At 46.9% G+C, this 12,302-nt stretch overlaps 1 pseudogene; it reads right to left on the reverse strand.

Annotated features, from left to right (window-relative positions):
• Nucleotides 1-4,491: 4,491 nt before the first annotated feature.
• LOC112909387 (leukocyte immunoglobulin-like receptor subfamily A member 6) lies at nucleotides 4,492-6,785 on the reverse strand (annotated as a pseudogene).
• Nucleotides 6,786-12,302: the final 5,517 nt, after the last annotated feature.

A 12,302-nucleotide genomic window follows, 5' to 3' on the forward strand; every position in this document is an offset into this window, starting at 1 on the left:
GGCACAAAAACAGACACATAGATCAATGGAACAGAATAGAGAACCCAGAAATGGGTCCTCAACTCTATGGTAAACTCATCTTTGATAAAGCAGAAAAGACTATCCACTGGAAAAAGGACAGTCTCTTCAATAAATGGTGCTGGGAAAATTGGACAGACACGTGCAAAAGAATTAAACTAGACCATTTTCTTACACCACACACAAAGATAAACTCAAAATGGTTGAAAGATCTAAATGTCAGACAAAAATCCATCAAAATCCTATGAGAACACAGGCAACAACCATTTCGAGCTTGGCCACAGCAACTTCTTGCAAGATACATCTGTGAAGGCAAGGGAAACAAAACCAAAAATGAACTCTTGAGACTTCTTCAAGTTAAAAAGATTCTGCAAAGGAAAAGAAACAATCAACAAAACTAAAAGACAACCTACAGAATGGGAGAAGATATTTGCAAATGACATATCAGATAAAGGGCGAATATCCACGATCCACAAAGAACTTATTAATAGCGAAAGGGAATAAAGGGGAAAGGAGAGAAAATGAATGGGAAATATCAGAAAGGGAAACAGAACATGAGAGGCTTCTAACTCTGGGAAACAAACAAGGGGTAGTAGAAAGGGAGGTGAGCGGGGGGATGGGGTGACTGGGTGACGGGCACTGAGGGGGGCACTTGATGGGATGAGCACTGGGTGTTATGCTATATGTTGGCAACTCGAATTCCAATAAAAAATATACCAAAAAAAGAACTTATTAAACTCAACACGCAAGAAACAAACAATCCAATCACGAAATGGGCAAAAGACATAAAGAGAAATTTCTCCAAAGAAGGCACACACACATGGCCTACAACACACACATAAAAAAATGCTCCACATCACTTGCCATCAGGGAAATACAAATCAAAAGCACAATGAGATACCACCTCACACCAGTAAGAATGGCGTAAATGAACAAGACAGGGAACAACAAATGCTGGCGAAGATGTGGAGCAAGGGGAACCCTCTTGCAATGTTGTTGGGAATATAAGCTGATGCAGCCACTCTGGAAAACTGTGTGGAGATTCCTCAAGAAGTTAAAAATAGAGCTCCCCTGCAACCCAGCAAATGCACTACTGGGTATTTACCCCAAAGGTACAGATGCAGTGAAACGCTGGGACACCTGCACCCTGATGTTTATAGCAGCAATGTCCACAGTAGCCAAACTGTGGAAGGAGCCTCAGTGTCCATCGAAAGATGAATGGATAAAGATGTGGTCTATGTATACAATGGAATATTACTCAGCCATTAGAAACGACAAATACCCACCATTTGCTTCAACGTGGATGGACCTGGAGGGTATTATGCTGAGTGAATTAAGTCGATCAGAGAAGGACAAAGATTATATGGTCTCATTCATTTGGGGAATATAGAAAATAGTGAAAGGGAATAAAGGGAAAGGAGAGAAAATGAGTGAAAGTATCAGTGAGGGTGACAAAACATGAGAGACACCTAACTCTGGGAAACGAACAAGGGGTAGTGGAAAGGGAGGTGGGCAGGGGGTGGGGTGACTGGGTGATGGGCACTGAGGGGCGCACTTGGTGGGATGAACACTGGGTGTTATGCTATATGTTGGCAAATTGAACTCCAATTAAAAAAATTTTAAGGGGAGGAGGGGCAAGATGGCGGAAGAGTAGGGTCCCCAAATCACCTGTCCCCAACAAATTACCTAGAAAACCTTCAAATCATCCTGAAAATCTACGAATTCGGCCTGAGATTTAAAGAGACCAGCTGGAATGCTACAGTGGGAAGAGTTCGCGCTTCCATCAAGGTAGGAAGACGGGGAAAAAGAAATAAAGAAACAAAAGGCCTCCAAGGGGGAGGGGCCCCGCGAGGAGCCGGGCTGAGGCCGGGGCGAGTGTCCCCAGGACAGGAGAGCCCCGTCCCGGAGGAGCAGGAGCTGCACCAACCTTCCCGGCGGAAAGGGGCCCGCAGGGAGTTAGAGCAGGACCCAGGAGGGCGGGGATGCCCTCGGGCTCCCTGGGACACTAACAGGCACCTGCGCCCGGGAGAGTGCGCCACACCCCGCAGCCGAGCTCCCTAAAAGATGCAGCGCGCACCCCGGACCCGGAGCGGCTCGGAGGGGCTCGGGCGGCGGCTCCGCAGAGGGGGGCTGCGGAGCGGGAGCGCGAATCCAACAGCGCAGGTCCCGGAGCACAGGGCGCCGGGACACAGCCCAGGATCCGGCCTCCCCCCGGGACAGGCAGAGACCGGGAGGGCCCAGGACAGCAAGGACGCTCCAGCCTGGAACTGAGCAGATCAGCGGCCCCGCCCGGGAGCCCCCAGGCCCTGCAGACGGAGAGCCCCGGAGTTACTGCGGGAGCTGACTCCAGGGCTCCAGAGCTGCCGCCCCGACACTGTAGCTTCCTCCCAGGGCCTCCCGGGGTGAACAACCCCCACTGAGCCCTGCACCAGGCAGGGGCAGAGCAGCTCCCCCAAGTGCTAACACCTGAAAATCAGCACAACAGGCCCCTCCCCCAGAAGACCAGCGAGACGGACCAGTTCCAGGGGAAGTCAAGGGACTTAAAGTACACAGAATCGGAAGATACTCCCCCGTGTTTTTTTGTTTTTGTTTTGTTTTGTGTTTTTTTTTCTTTCTCCTTGATTTCTGATTGCTTCCCCCACCCCCACCCCCTTTTGTTTCCTCCTTTCTTTCTTTTTCTTTCTCTTTTTCTTCTTTTCCCCCTTTTTTTTCTTCTTTCTCTTTTTTCTTTTTCTCTTTTCTTTCCTTCTCTCTCTCTTTCTCCTTTTCCCAATACAACTTGTTTTTGGCCACTCTGCACTGAGCAAAATGACTAGAAGGAAAACCTCACCTCAAAAAACAGAATCAGAAACAGCCCTCTCTCCCATAGAGTTACATAATCTGGATTACAATTCAATGTAGGAAGAAGGGAAAAGAAATGTTGGGAAATATCAGAAAGGGAGACAGAACATAAAGACTCCTAACTCTGGGAAACGAACTAGGGGTGGTGGAAGGGGAGGAGGGAGGGGGGGTGGGGGGGAATGGGTGACGGGCACTGAGGCGGACACTTGACGGGATGAGCACTGGGTGTTTTTCTGTATGTTGGGAAATTGAACACCAATAAAAATTAATTTATAAATAAAAATAAATAAATAATAAAAAGCAAAAAAAAAAAAAAAAGAAAATACAATGAACAGTACATGTAATGCTGTAGGATTAACATCCAAGTGCTTGAAACCAGGAAGCTTTTGTAAAGAGCCTCATATAGTTATCAACCAAGGAGAAAAAATATAGTTGTTCAAGAGATGTACATCTTTCAGGAAAAGAGCACATTTTTAACAAAAGCCTAATGAAACAGTAAAATGAATTGGAATGCATAGATCAATGGTGTTATAGATTTAACTATGTACTTTTCAAGACTTTCCTTAGAAATAAAATAAGTTTGGGGTATAAATAAACCTGTGTCCCTGAGGTGAAATGTGAGCACGATTTACTCTGTCCTTGATGTGAGAAATATAGGTGTACATCTTAGAAACAAGAAAGTGAAATTCCGTGTGTTCGTGGTTATGATAGTAGTTAGCAGCGTATGAGAAATAGTTAAAAGGGAGAGTGTGACTGAGTTCACAGCACATAAACTATGCCCAGACTGAGCTCTCTTAGACATACTAACTTTTATTCAGACAACTTAAGTAATGGTATTAAAGTAGGTGAGCAGTTCTTCAGACAAGCTAAGAATTGACATCACTGTTTTGAATAAAGTTCAAAGGATCTGAAGTGCATAGAAGTGAAGAATCACTGAGTTTAATACCAGAAATCAATAATGCACTATCAAAAAACTTTTTTTGATAGCAAAAACTTTTGCTATCAAAAGTTTAAGATAGGTGGATAGATAGATTCATAGAGAGATAGATAAATTAGACTCATTTGAAATGGGCTCAGACTTGGTAATTCCCAGGTGGTCTTCCCCACAAGGATCATGTGAATCTAATCTAACCCCAATGGACACAGGAGAAGGATGAGTGTTTCTGAGTCTGACATCCCTGTCACATGAGTCACATCTGTCATTATGTGTGTAGGGGTTGCTCTAGATGGTGTGAGAAGCAGGCACAGGGATGCTGGACAAGTTTCCACACACAATGCAGAGTGCACACCAAGTTCACAGGGATTCAGGGTTCAACAACCTTGGAGAGACTCCTGTGAGCCAGGCACGGCCCCTCCTCAGGCTCAGGTGGGGACCGAGGGGTATGGGGGGGCCCAGGGGGCAGCAGAGAAGTGCCCACAGGCAGGGAGGCTTCTCTTTAGGGGAGTGTCCATGGGGCTGACACCATGGTTCAGGCTCTGATATGGAGGCAGCAAGAGGTGAGTGGGAGGCTTGTGTCTACTCAGGATCATCTTCACTCACCCACCCTTCATGCATCCCCCTACTCCTTACCTCTGCTGATATTGCAGAATGGGGGGCCCCAGGTGGAGGCTGTGGCTCTTTCCACCCTCTTCTGGGCTGGACCCTCCTCTGTGGAGCCCCCAACACCCCCATATTTGTTACTGTCCCAGGCTTTCCTGAGATGTGGGTCCTGAGATGGTGGAGCTCAGACAAGACAGAGTTAGGGCTCCTCACCTGAGACCAGGAGCTCCAGGGGGTCACTGGGGTGTGACAACTTGTAGAGGGAGGCACTAAGATGAGCTGTAGCACCTGTAGGCCCCCCATGGGCTGAAGTCACAGGACTCATGGAGAATTCAGCCTGGTGCTGCCCAGCTCTGTACTTTGATCTAATATGCAGGGGGTGATCAGCTACCCCCTCCTTGGACAGAAGGAAAGTGTGCACAGAGCTCTGTGACTGACATAGCAGGGTCACATTCTCTCCTGGGGCCACCATAGGTCCTGGCTGCACCCAGAGGGAGGGTGTGTAGGGGAACTGTCCTAGAGAGAGGAAGGATGGGTGAGTGGTGATCTAGCCTTGTCCTGACCTGAGATGTCTGTGTCCTCTGAGTCTCTCCCATCCCCATCCCCTGGTCTCTCTCTGTCTCCTCTCTACCTGGGGACCTCATAACCCTGGTCTTGGCCACCACCTCGTCGGGTTCCCTGTCAGGACCAGTGAGATTCTGGGGCCCTCCCTGCACTTCTGACCCCGCACTTGCAACCAGGATGTCCAGGGGGTCACTGTGGGCTGACCACTGTGAAGAGAGGTTGTGTCCACCATAGCATGTATACCGGCCCCCATGGGAGGATCTCACTGGGCCCAGGATAAACTCTGCCCAGAGAGCCTAGCCAGGGTCTGCCAGCCATGAAGCTGAAGAAGATCATGTTTCCCCTCCTTGGACAGAGTGAGTCTGTTGTAGCTGATATTGGAGAGTCAGGCTCTGTCCAGAGGTCACAACAGGGCTCTGCTGGGTCAGGAGGGAGGGCTTCCCTGACACACCTGGGAGAAGACCAGCCATGGATTGTAGGGGCTGATTCTCCCCAAAACCTCCCTTCTCCCATCCTGAACCTGGGTCTCACTGTCCCTCACCCTTTGTGTCTCTGACCTCTGAGCCCCTGTAGTTCCCTCACTCCACCCGCACATCTGGGGCTTACCTGAGAATAGAGCCCCTGAAACCTGTCTGGTACTTCAAAACATGGATAGGACAAAAACCAGACTTTCTCACCCGAAACCAGTAGCTCCAGGGAGTCACTGGGCAGTGACCACACCTGTCGGGTGTTTCAGTCATAACCATAGCATCTGAACATCCATGTGAGGCTGAGGGTCATGAGGCCCACAGGGAACAGGGCCTGGACCCCCACAATGGGGGCCTACTGGGAGTCCCAAGTCCAGGAGGGCTGGCCTTCTACTTCCTTCATCAGGAGGAATCTGTTAAATACTGTCTGTGAACAGGACCCTGGAGGGTCATGTTCCCTCCTGAGGGCATGATAGGGCTGGGCTGAGAGGCTGGGTTTGCCATGGAATCCTAGGAGAGGGGAAGGGGCTGAGTTACATGGGGCTCAGATCCCCCCACATGATCCCCAGGGCTGGGCTGTGAGAGGGCGACACCCTGAGAGCAGACCCCCTTCCTGAGGGAAGAGCCTGGGGAAAGGAGGGGACGCGCTGAATAGGCCTGCACCTGTCACCACCAGCTCCAGCTGGTCACTGGGCTCCGACCAGCCAGTGGCCCTGAGATATACACAGTAATATCATCCTGCATATACACGTGTGAAATGTGTGATGGAGAACTTGGCCTTGTCCTTGGGCTCCAGTGGCTTCTGTCTGTTCCAGGTCCCTGAATGTCCCTGTTTATGCAGGAGGTACTCCTGGGCCTTCAGGCTCCCCTGACACCAGAGGGTCACAGCTGTCCCCATGGGGATCACAGATCACGGCTCAGCCCAGATGGTGAGTTTGGGGAAGGTCCCTGGAAGGAAACAGAGGCTGCGTCACAAGATCCTCCCCACCCCCAGTTCCCAGCTCAGCCCCAAACCCCTAGAAGTCTCCCTCTGTTAGCCCAGAGCTGCTGATCTCCATGCCTCCTGCCTGGTCGGTGGTCCCTGTCCCCAGTGAGGAGGTGGGACTGGGACCCCTGGAGACAGACTCACCTGCCTGCACTCGGGTCCTGGAGTCCACAGTCAGGCCTGGAAGAGAGTCCCTGTGAGAGGTTTGCCTCAAATCCTGAGCAGAACACCTCCTCCCCATGAGCCTCCTAAACCTGGGGTCTCTGACAGACCAGGGCCTGGCTATGTGACAGGCCCCTCCCAGACTAGGGCATCCCCCCTCTCTTCAGACTTCACCTAGACAGAGCAGGGCTGTGAGGTTGGGGGTCATGGTGTCTTCTGTCTCTGGCTAAGCTATTCAGATAGTGGGACCATGGTGCTCACAGGACAGAGATACACACAGAGTGTGGCCAGTTGGAAGCCAGTCCTGCCTGTCAAGATGTCATTATGTCAGCATCCCTAAAGGAAGGGGAACATCCCCTCCCCTGCTCCTAGTCAAGTGTCCATTCGAGGCAGCAAATTGAACTCAGGTTTCCTGAGAAATCCTAACCAAATGAGGAGACCAGGACATATCCTCCCTCCCAGAGCCTCCCCCATGGGGTCTCCTTCATCCTCAGCACATCCCTGGGGTCCTCACCATTGACAGGTTCCTCAAACCCAGAGATTCTGCAGGGAACATGGGTTCCTGACGGCAAAGACTTGTGACATCTCTGCTCAGCATGGGTTGAGGTCACTGTGGCAATGAGCCCAAAGAAGTGCAGGCAAATAGGGAAGGAAATCCAGCCCCTATTCTGGCCTCTGGGTGTGGGCTTTCTTTCTGTCACAGCCTCTGCTGATGTCTCTGTTTTCCTGTGACATCATCCACATCCTGTTCATAAGAACACATCTGTGAAGAAAACTCCTGGCTCATCAGTGCCCGTTGTCCTGGGACAGAGCTGACCTCCCTACACTGGTGTCTTAATTCCAAAATGCAGGAGATAATATGTGGGTTAATGCTCTGATTTGGGGAACAAAGCTAATGCTCATATAAATACTATGCCATATGTATTTTTTTGTCTGGCTTCTTTTAGCTGATGTGTTGTTATAGGTAGTTCTAGAGTGCTCATTCTCAAGTCTGTGGACAGATCCATTTTATGTATATACAACAAATTAGTTATTCATTGTGTTGTAATCAAATGTTAGAATTGGGTAGCCCAGATGGCTCAGTGGTTTAGTGCCGCCTTCGGCCCAGGGTGTGATCCTCGAGACCTGAGATGGAGTCCCGCGTCAGGCTCCCTGTATGGAGCCTGCCTCTCCCTCTGCCTGTGTCTGTGCCTCTGTCTCTCATGAATAAATAAATAAAATCTTTAAAAAAACAAACAAAATAAAATAAATAAGTATGCAATGGAATATTACGCAGCCATTAGAAACGACAAATACCCACCATTTGCTTCAATGTGGATGGAACTGGAGGGTATTATGCTGAGTGAAATAAGTCAATTGGAGAAGGACAAACATTATATGGTCTCATTCATTTAGGGAATATAAATAATAGTGAAAGGGAATAGAAGGGAAGGGAGAAGAAAGGAAATATCAGAAAGGGAGACAGAACATAAAGACTCCTAACTCTGGGAAACGAACTAGGGGTGGTGGAAGGGGGGGAGGGCAGGGGGTGGGGGTGAATGGGTGATGGGCACTGAGGGGGGCACTTGACGGGATGAGCACTGGGTGTTATTCTGTATGTTGGCAAATTGAACACCAATAAAAAATAAATTTATTATTTAAAATAAATAAATATTATGCCAGTGTCCACTGCCTAGGTGACCTTGAGCAGAGTGACCTGGCCTGTAGCATGCTGTCTGATCCCCACTCCTCAGATTGGCTTTGGGGTAGGTGGGACTGGAACAGGAGTAGGATCAATCATTGTCAGTTGCCTGACCTGATTAAGAGGGTTGTGGTTGGGTCAAGAGAGGTCCAAGTGTCAGATCCTACACTGAGGATGATCCAGTAATGCATCCACTTGAGACATCTCATGTTCCCTGAAAGCTGAGAAATGCTATTTATAATATGTCTGAAATTCTTGGCAACAGCCAATTGTAGGAAAGAGAAATGAAATTTTCTGGAATTCAGACGAACTACAACAGAAACAGAAGCCAAACCTGAGTGAACATCAGTGCCTGGGATCAGCACAGAGTGGTGAAACTTGATTTCTGCATCTCTGGTTCACAGAGGAGCAGCCAGAGCAGGCAGGTGCTGGTATGTATGGACATGTCCCTGAAATCTGTCTCCATATCTCATGGTGTAGTGAAGGATGTTAATGGAGTTGACTTTCAAGGAGAATATAGAGGCAAAGGTGAAAGGGTCAGCAGGTCACACATCCCTAAGACAAAGAGATTCAGGGCTTCAGAGTGAGGGCCACTTGGGTGACCGAGTCAGTTAATTGTCCAACTTTTCGTTATAGCTCAGGTCATGGTCTCAGGGTCATGAGGTTGAGCTCTGTGTGGCTGTGCTCACAGGTGAGTTATTTGAAATTTCTCCCTCTTCTTCTGCCTCTCCATCAGCCCCGCCCCCCCACTCTATCTTTCTCTATCAAATAAATAAAATAAATATTTATAATAGAAGGAGGGGCATCTGGTGCTCAGTCACCTAAGCATCTGACTCTTTTTTTTTTAATGGAATTAAATTTGTCAACATATACATAACACCCAGTGCTCATCCCATCAAGTGTCCCCCTAAGTGCCCGCCACCCAGTCACCGCCACCCCCCACCCTTCTCCCCTTCCACCACCCCTAGTTCGTGTCCCAGAGTTAGGAGTCTCTCATGTTGTCTCCCTTTCTGATATTTCCTACCCATTTCTTCTCCCTTCCCCTCTATTCCCTTTCACTATTATTTATATTCCCTAAATGAATGAGAACATACAATGTTTGTCCTTCTCTGATTGACTTATTTCACTCAGCATAATACCTTCCAGTTCCATCCACGTCGAAGCAAATGGCAAGTATTTGTCATTTCTAATGGCTGAGTAATATTCCATTGTATACATAAACCACATCTTCTTTATCCATTCATCTTTCGATGGACACCGAGGCTCCTTCCACAGTTTGGCTATTGTGGACATTGCTGCTAGAAACATCGGGGTGCAAGTGTCCTGGCGTTTCTTTTGTTTTTTTTTTTTTTTCATTTATTTATTTATTTATTTATTTATAAATTAATTTTTATTGGTGTTCAATTTACCAACATACAGAAAAACACCCAGTGCTCATCCCGTCAAGTGTCCCCCTCAGTGCCCATCACCAATTACCCTCCACCCCCCGCCCTCCTCCCCTTCCACCACCCCTAGTTCGTTTCCCAGAGTTAGGAGTCTTTATGTTCTGTCTCCCTTCCTGATATTTCCCACACACTTCTTCTCCCTTCCTTTAAATTCCCTTTCACTATTATTTATATTCCCCAAATGAATGAGAACATACACTGTTTGTCCTTCTCTGATTGACTTACTGCACTCAGCATAATACCCTCCAGTTCCAACCACGTTGAAGCAAATGGTGGGTATTTGTCGTTTCTAATGTCTGAGTAATATTCCATTGTATACATAAACCACATCTTCTTTATCCATTCACCTTTCGATGGACACCGAGGCTCCTTCCACAGTTTGTTATTGTGGACATTGCTGCTAGAAACATCGGGGTGCAGGTGTCCCGGCGTTTCATTGCATCTGTGTCTTTGGGGTAAATCCCCAACAGTGCAATTGCTGGGTCGTAGGGCAGATCTATTTTTAACCCTTTGAGGACCCTCCACACAGTTTTCCAGAGTGGCTGCACCAGTTCACATTCCCACCAACAGTGTAAGAGGGTTCCCTTTTCTCCGCATCCTCTCCAACATTTGTGGTTTCCTGCCTTGTTAATTTTCCCCATTCTCACTGTTGTGAGGTGGTATCTCATTGTGGTTTTGATTTGTATTTCCCTGACGGCCAGGGATGCGGAGCATTTTCTCATGTGCATGTTGGCCATGTCCATGTCTTCCTCTGTGAGATTTCTGTTCATGTCTTTTGCCCATTTCATGATTGGATTGTTTGTTTCTTTGCTGTTGAGTTTAATAAGTTCTTTATAGATCTTGGAAACTAGCCCTTTATCTGATACGTCATTTGCAAATATCTTCTCCCATTCTGTAGGTTGTCTTTTAGTTTTGTTGACTGTATCCTTTGCTGTGCAAAAGCTTCTTATCTTGATGAAGTCCCAGTAGTTCATTTTTGCTTTTGTCAAAATGGATGTATCTTGCAAGAAGTTACTGTGGCCGAGTTCAAAAGGGTGTTGCCTGTGTTCTCCTCTAGGATTTTGATGGAATCTTGTCTCACATTTAGATCTCTCATCCATTTTGAGTTTATCTTTCTGTATGGTGAAAGAGAGTGGTCTAGTTTCATTCTTCTGCATGTGGATGCCCAATTTTCCCAGTCTTTTTATTGAAGAGACTTTCTTCCAATGGATAGCCTTTCCTCCTTTATCGAATATTAGTTGACCATACATTTCAGGGTCCACTTCTGGGTTCTCTATTCTGTTCCATTGATCTATGTGTCTGTTTTTGTGCCAGTACCACACTGTCTTGATGACCACAGCTTTGTAGTACAACCTGAAATCTGGCATTGTGATGCCCCCAGCTATGGTTTTCTTTTTTAAAATTCCCCTGGCTACTCAGGATCTTTTCTGATTCTACACACATTTTAAGATGATTTTTCCAACTCTCTGAAGAAAGTCCATGATATTTTGTTTTTTTATATATAAATTTATTTTTTAATGGTGTTCAATTTGCCAACATATAGAATAACACCCAGTGCTCATCCCGTCAAGTGCCCACCTCAGTGCCCGTCACCCAGTTACCCCCACCCCCTGCCCACCTTCCCTTCCACCACCCCTAGTTCGTTTCCCAGAGTTAGGAGTCTTTCATGTTCTGTCTCCCTTTCTGATTTTCCACTCATTTTTTCTCCTTGCCCCTTTATTCCCCTTCACTATTTTTTATATTCCCGAAATGAATGAGACCATATAATGTTTGTCCTTGGTATTTGATAGGGATTGCATTAAATGTGTAATTGCCCTGGGTAGCATGGACATTTTCACAATATTAACTCTTAATTAATATTAATTAATCCATGAGCATGGAATATGTCTCCATCTCTTTGTGTCTTCCTCAATTTCTTTCAGAACTGTTCTGTACTTTTTAGAGTATAGATCCTTTATGTCTTTGGTTAGGTTTATTCCTAGGTATCTTATGCTTTTGGGTGCAATTGTAAATGGGATCAACTCCTTAATTTCTCTTTCTTCAGTCTCATTGTTAGTGTATTGAAATGCCACTGACTTCTGAGCATTGATTTTGTATCCTTCCACACTGCCAAATTGCTGTATGAGATCTAGCAATCTTGAGGTAGAGTCTTTTAGGTTTTCAACGTACAGTATCATGTCATCTGCAAAGAAGACAGTTTGACTCCTTCTTTGCCAATTTGAATGCCTTTTATTTCTTTTTGTTGTCCTGATTGCTGAGGCTAGGTATTCTAGTACTATGTTGAATAACAGTGGTGAGAGTGGACATCCCTGTCTTGTTCCTGATCTTAGGGGAAAGGCTCCCAGTGCTTCCCCATTGAGAATGATATTTGCTGTGGGCTTTTTGTAGATGGCTTTTAAGATGCTGAGGAATGTTCCCTCTATCCCTACACTCTGAAGAGTTTTGATCAGGAATGGATGCTGTATTTTGTCAAGTGCTTTCTCTGCATCTATTGAGAGGATCATATGGTTCTTGTTTTTCTTTTGCTGATATGATCAATCACATTGATTGCTTTACGAGTGTGGAACTAGTCTTGCATCCTGGGGATAAATCCCACTTG

Source organism: Vulpes vulpes, chromosome 1 (assembly GCF_048418805.1).
Source record: "Vulpes vulpes isolate BD-2025 chromosome 1, VulVul3, whole genome shotgun sequence".
NCBI classification, from domain to species: domain Eukaryota; kingdom Metazoa; phylum Chordata; class Mammalia; order Carnivora; family Canidae; genus Vulpes; species Vulpes vulpes.